The 7,242-nt window shown below is 36.9% G+C and overlaps 1 protein-coding gene across 4 annotated transcripts in view; it reads left to right on the top strand.

The window, feature by feature from the left end:
• Window positions 1–963: 963 nt before the first annotated feature.
• LOC133568826 (basic helix-loop-helix ARNT-like protein 1) overlaps window positions 964–7,242 on the top strand; it is a 45,957-nt gene continuing 39,678 nt past the window's right edge. For all 4 annotated transcript variants that reach the window (XM_061920985.1, XM_061920984.1, XM_061920983.1 and 1 more), the window contains exon 1: window positions 964–1,104. The gene's annotated coding sequence lies outside the window, so the exon portion shown is untranslated. The remainder of the gene's footprint in view (window positions 1,105–7,242) is intronic.

Below are 7,242 nucleotides of genomic sequence, written 5' to 3'. Positions count from 1 at the left end.
GGATCCATTGTGGATTGAACTTTCACAGTATCATGTTAGACCCGCTCGACATCCATTGCTTTCCTCCTCTCCAAGGTTCTCATAGTCATCATTGTCACCGACGTCCCACAGGGTGTGAGTTTTCCTTGCCCTTATGTGGGCCTACCGAGGATGTCGTAGTGGTGTGTGCAGCCCTTTGAGACACTAGTGATTTAGGGCTATATAAGTAAACATTGATTGATTGATTGATTGATTGAAAGTTGTTTATTCGGCCACCCTCAGTGTGACCTGTATGGCTGTTGACCAAGTATGCTTGCATTCACTTGTGTGTGTGTATAAGCCGCATATATTATGTGACTGGGCCGGCACGCTGTTTGTATGGAAGAAAAGCGGACGTGGCGACAGGTTGTAGAGAACGCCAAAGGCAGTGCCTTTAAGGCCAACCCCCAATATTGTTGCCCCGGATGAAATTCGGGAGGGACACTGAACTTCGGGAGTCTCCTGGGAAAATCGGGAGGGTTGGCAAGTAAGAGTATTAGCGGTGAATGCGGTGTTACAGCTGCGGGCCAGCTCTAATGTTAATTTGATATTGCCTCAAATTTGGCCCGCGGGACAGAGTTTGACACCCATGCCCTAGGGTTCAATCGAACCCAGGTTGAGAACCACTGATTTAGTTATTATCTCAACATTTTAGCTTTTTCTCTGCTTGTACATCTTTGCAGCATGATTTTATTTATAATTCAAAAAAGTCCCGATTATTTATTATTGGACAAGCCTGAATGATTAGTCTTCCATTGCGCCATCTAGCGTGGAGAGTCAGCATAACAGTGTTGCCACACTCATGCAATCACCTCTGCGTTCCGTCTGACTGAAGGCTGTGATTGGTCAATCTGGGCCACACCGTCATCTTTTCCCAGCCTATTCTCGCTCCTGATTGGTCAGAGGCGCGCCAATGGCGGCTGCGCTGCTGCCATTGGCTGGAAAAGTAGGTTAGTGGTCCGACACGCCAGGCATGACGGAGCCTGGAGGAGAGAAAGTGGGTCAGCCTTCACAAGCCTTTATGTCACACTTTTCACTGCCATAACAGCCTTCTTCAATGGACACAAACATCACAGCAGACCACATGTAAGTATGCAACACGCCATTTGTCTGTGTCGCCGACTTGTGTGTTGATCCATCATCTTGCATGTCGTCGATGTTTTCCAGGCTGCCAAAGGAGGACGTTAGCGTGTGGTTAGCATTAGCATGCTGCTAATATTAGTCTAGTCAATGTTACCGCGCCGACATTTAGCTTCAATGACTTACTTACAATCCAACCAGTGTTGCTGTCAAGATAAATCTGCTTTTTTAGGCAGTGTGCCTGTCAAAGCTGCTACTAAGCATGCTAACTGGAGCTGAGAGGCTAGTAGATGTAAACAGGCCTGCTCTAGTGGTCCTGGCCAACCATCCTCACACCCGCCATTAAACAACACTTTTACAAACATATTCTTCATTTAACAACACATTTACAAACATATTGTTCCTTCAAAACTCTCACACCCGCCATTAAACAACACTTTTACAAACATATTCTTCATTTAACAACACATTTACAAACATATTGTTCCTTCAAAATCCTCACACCCGCCATTAAACAACACTTTTACAAACATATTCTTCATTTAACAACACATTTACAAACATATTGTTCCTTCAAAATCCTCACACCCGCCATTAAACAACACTTTTACAAACATATTCTTCATTAAACAACACATTTACAAACATATTCTTCATTCAAAATCCTCACACCCGCCATTAAACAACACTTTTACAAACATATTCTTCATTAAACAACACATTTAGAAACATATTCTTCATTCAAAATCCTCACACCCGCCATTAAACAACACTTTTACAAACATATTCTTCATTAAACAACACTTTTACAAACATATTCTTCATTAAACAACACATTTACAAACATATTCTTCATTCAAAATCCTCACACCCGCCATTAAACAACACTTTTACAAACATATTCTTCATTAAACAACACATTTACAAACATATTCTTCATTCAACATCCTCACACCCGCCATTAAACAACACTTTTACAAACATATTCTTCATTTAACAACACATTTACAAACATATTGTTCCTTCAAAATCCTCACACCCGCCATTAAACAACACTTTTACAAACATATTCTTCATTTAACAACACATTTACAAACATATTGTTCCTTCAAAATCCTCACACCCGCCATTAAACAACACTTTTACAAACATATTCTTCATTAAACAACACATTTACAAACATATTCTTCATTCAACATCCTCACACCTGCCATTAAACAACACATTTACAAACATATTGTTCCTTCAAAATCCTCACACCCGCCATTAAACAACACTTTTACAAACATATTCTTCATTAAACAACACATTTACAAACATATTCTTCATTCAAAATCCTCACACCCGCCATTAAACAACACTTTTACAAACATATTCTTCATTTAGCAACACATTTACAAACATATTGTTCCTTCAAAATCCTCACACCCGCCATTAAACAACACTTTTACAAACATATTCTTCATTTAACAACACATTTACAAACATATTGTTCCTTCAAAATCCTCACACCCGCCGTTAAACAACACTTTTACAAACATATTCTTCATTAAACAACACATTTAGAAACATATTCTTCATTCAACATCCTCACACCCGCCATTAAACAACACATTTACAAACATATTGTTCCTTCAAAATCCTCACACCCGCCATTAAACAACATTTAGACAAACATATTCGTCATTAAACAACACTTTTACAAACATATTCTTCAGTTATACAACACATTTACAAACATTTTATTCACTCAACATCCTCACATCCGCCATTAAACAACACTTTAACAAACATATTCTTCATTAAACAACACATTTACAAACATATTGTTCCTTCAAAATCTTCACACCCGCCATTAAACACATTTACAAACATATTGTTCCTTCAAAATCCTCACACCCGTCCTTAAACAACACTTAGACAAACATATTCTTCATTAAACAACACTTTTACAAACATATTCTTCATTAAACAACACATTTACAAACATTTTCTTCATTCAACATCCTCACATCCGCCATTAAACAACACTTTTACAAACATATTCTTCATTAAACAACACATTTACAAACATATTATTCATTCAACATCCTCACACCTGCCATTAAACAACACATTTACAAACATATTCTTCATTAAACAACACATTTACAAACATATTCTTCATTCAACATCCTCACACCCGCCATTAAACAACACATTTACAAACATATTGTTCCTTCAAAATCCTCACACCCGCCATTAAACAACATTTAGACAAATATATTCGTCATTAAACAACACATTTACAAACATATTCTTCAGTCAAAATCCTCACACCCGCCATTAAACAACACTTTTACAAACATATTCGTCATTAAACAACACTTTTACAAACATCCTTCAGTTATACAACACATTTACAAACATTTTATTCACTCAACATCCTCACATCCGCCATTAAACAACACTTTTACAAACATATTCTTCATTAAACAACACATTTACAAACATACTGTTCCTTCAAAATCTTCACACCCGACATTAAACACATTTACAAACATATTGTTCCTTCAAAATCCTCACACCCGTCCTTAAACAACACTTAGACAAACATATTCTTCATTAAGCAACACTTTTACAAACATATTCTTCATTAAACAACACATTTACAAACATTTTCTTCATTCAACATCCTCACATCCGCCATTAAACAACACTTTTACAAACATATTCTTCATTAAACAACACATTTACAAACATATTCTTCATTCAACATCCTCACACCTGCCATTAAACAACACTTTTACATATTCTTCATTAAACAACACATTTACAAACATATTATTCATTCAACATCCTCACACCTGCCATTAAACAACACATTTACAAACATATTGTTCCTTCAAAATCCTCACACCCGTCCTTAAACAACACTTAGACAAACATATTCTTCATTAAACAACACTTTTACAAACATATTCTTCAGTCAAAATCCTCACACCCGCCATTAAACAACACTTTTACAAACATATTGTGCCTTCAAAATCCTCACACCCGCCATTGAACAACACTTTTACAAACATATTTTTCATTAAACAACACATTTACAAACATATTCTTCATTCAACATCCTCACACCCGCCATTAAACAACACTTTTACAAACATATTCTTCATTAAACAACACATTTACAAACATATTCTTCATTAAAGGCCTACTGAAATGAGATTTTCTTATTTAAACGGGGATAGCAGGTCCATTTTATGTGTCATACTTGATCATTTCGCGATATTGCCATATTTTTGCTGAAAGGATTTAGTAGAGAACATCCACGATAAAGTTCGCAACTGGAGAAATGCCCTGCCTCTACCGGAAGTCGCAGACGATGACGTCGCAAGTGTGATGGCTCCTCACATATTCACATTGTTTTTATTGGGAGCCTCCAACAAAAAGTGCTATTCGGACCAAGAAAACGACAATTTCCCCATTAATTTGAGCGAGGATGAAAGATTTGTGTTTGAGGATATTGATAGCAACGGACAAAAAAAAAAAAAAAAGTATAAAAAAAAACGCAATTGGTACGGATTCTGATGTTTTTAAACACATTTACTAGGATAATTCTGGGAAATCACTTATCTTTCTATTGTGTTGCTAGTGTTTTAGTGAGTTAAATAGTACCTGATAGTCGTAAGGGTGTCTCCACTTGTATCTTGACGCCAGTGTCTCAGGGGAGTCGACGGCAGCTATGGACGGTACAAGCTCAGCTTTTCTCCGGTAAGAACTGACTTTTTAACCACAGTTTTCTCACCGAAACCTGCTGGTTGACATTCGGTTGGGATCCATGTCTGCTTGACCGCGCTCTGATCCATAGGAAAGTTTCAGCCCCGGGAATTTTAAACAAGGAATCACCGTGTGTTTGTGTGGCTAAAGGCTAAAGCTTCCCAACTCCATCTTTCTACTGTGACTTCTCCAATATAAATTGAACAAATTGCAAAAGATTCAGCAACACAGGTCTCCAAAATACTGTGTAATTATGCCGTTAAAGCAGACGACATTTAGCTGTGTGTGTGCGTAGCGCTCATACTTCCTGTCATCGTTACACGACGTTTTCGAGACGAAACTCCTGGGAAATTTAAAATTGTAATTTAGTAAACTAAAAAAGCCGTATTGGCATTTGTTGCAATTTTAATATTTCATCATTGATATACAAACTATCAGACTGTGTGGTGGGTAGTAGTGGGTTTCAGTAGGCCTTTAAACAACACATTTACAAACATTCTTCATTCAACATCCTCACACCTACCATTAAACAACACTTTTACGAACACATTGTTCCTTCAACATGACCCCTACGTGATTGAAGACATGGGAGCAGCACACGGCAGGCTCATATTCGCTCGTGAAAATGCAGACAATGTTTGCATTGTGTCGTCAAGTCCGATTATGTTCTGTCGAAGTCATCGGAAAATGCTCGTCAGCTATGTTATATTAACATATACTTCTTATTATTATTATTTTTGTTTGGTAATGAGCCACATCATTCATTACAGAAGTGTTTCAACTAACGAGTTTAACATGTGTTTTTTTGATTGTTTGAAACTAGTTTTAGTAGATAGCACAGTACAGTACATATTCCGTACAATTGACCACTAAATGGTAACACCCCAATCATTTTTTAACTTGTTTAAGTCGGGGTCCGCGTTAATCAATTCACTGTACAAACTTCTAATCCAAAATACTTGCGCCTCAAATCAGTGTTCCCCATTGAAATTCCAGTAGTGCAGCCCTAGTAGTGAGTTCCTAAACACAAACACTTTTAATATGTAACATTCTTTTTACTAAGTACAACCGGTTAACAAGGGTACTACATAAATCTACAGTACAATAGTTTATTGAAGTAACCACATATTTGCTCATATCTAAAAAAAATTGGTAAGGTGAGATACCTCTCTATTGTTATATACTATTGTTATCAAGACCATTAAAAAACAATAAATACTTGTAATTACAAGTCTCTTTTTCCTACAAGTCATGTCGAAATATATGAGTTTAGAGATGAATCTGTAATTTCCAAAATTGCTTTTAATAGACAGTGTTTTTTTGACGACAACTCTGTACAGCTTGTTTGGTGTGTTTTTATTTCCATTACTTTGTGGTTTTAAGTAGGGGTGGGCGATATGGATTTTTATTAATATCTCAACATTTTTAGGCCATGTCACGATACACCAGTATATCAGGATATTTTGCCTTAGCCTTGAATGAACACTTGATGCATATAATCACAGCAGTATGATGATTCTGTGTGTCTACATTAAAACATTCTTCTTCATACTGCATTCATATATGCTGCTTTTAAACTTTCAGGCAGAGAGGGAAATCGCAACTAAGTCAATTTAGCAAAACTGTATTTATTAAACAGTTATTAAGCAGTGGCGCAAACATTCATGTCATTCCAAAACAGAAAGTGCAAAACTGTCAGAGACATTTTAAAACAAGCTATTAGTGCCCTTTTGTGCATTATGTCACTAAAATGACATATCAAAACAACACTAAATTAAAGTACACTTTTTGTACAAAACTCGACTACAATAGTTTAAAACAAATAAAGTGCACTTTTGTACATGATTTCACAGAATATATTTCAATAACTGTCAAATAACAATGAGCTGCATAATAGGAAATCAAATAGTGAATGTCCTTCACTACTGCGGACGTTATTTCCTTCTGTTGTTGACTAATTGTTTCATACGGTGTTGATCTGGAAATGGTTGCTTGGGCATTTTGTTGGTGTGGCACCGAACGGAGATGCTGACATGCGGAATTTTAAGCACTCCTTATTTTCTAGCAGGTGACTTTTCAAGTCACTTTTCAAGTCCTGGCACAAATTAGCAGTGGTGCTACTTTTTGTAGCAACGCTTTTGCCGCATACTTGTTGGACATCTTCCAGCTTGAAGCTAAACCACTGCCAAACGATGGACCCACTGCTGTTGTTTTTCTTGGAAATTAAGTCCTCCTTCATTTGTTACCAGTTTCGCACCTTCTTTCTCTCGTATTGCCACTCGCACCACACCGCTAGCATCACAGCTAACGTTACCGTGCCGCTACTTCTCTCCCGAGCGATGTTGTATGACGTTGCACACGTGACAGTATGTGACATATGTA

This window comes from Nerophis ophidion, linkage group LG14 (genome assembly GCF_033978795.1).
Source record: "Nerophis ophidion isolate RoL-2023_Sa linkage group LG14, RoL_Noph_v1.0, whole genome shotgun sequence".
NCBI classification, from domain to species: Eukaryota; Metazoa; Chordata; class Actinopteri; order Syngnathiformes; family Syngnathidae; genus Nerophis; species Nerophis ophidion.
This window is presented reverse-complemented; position numbering and strand designations above follow the sequence as displayed.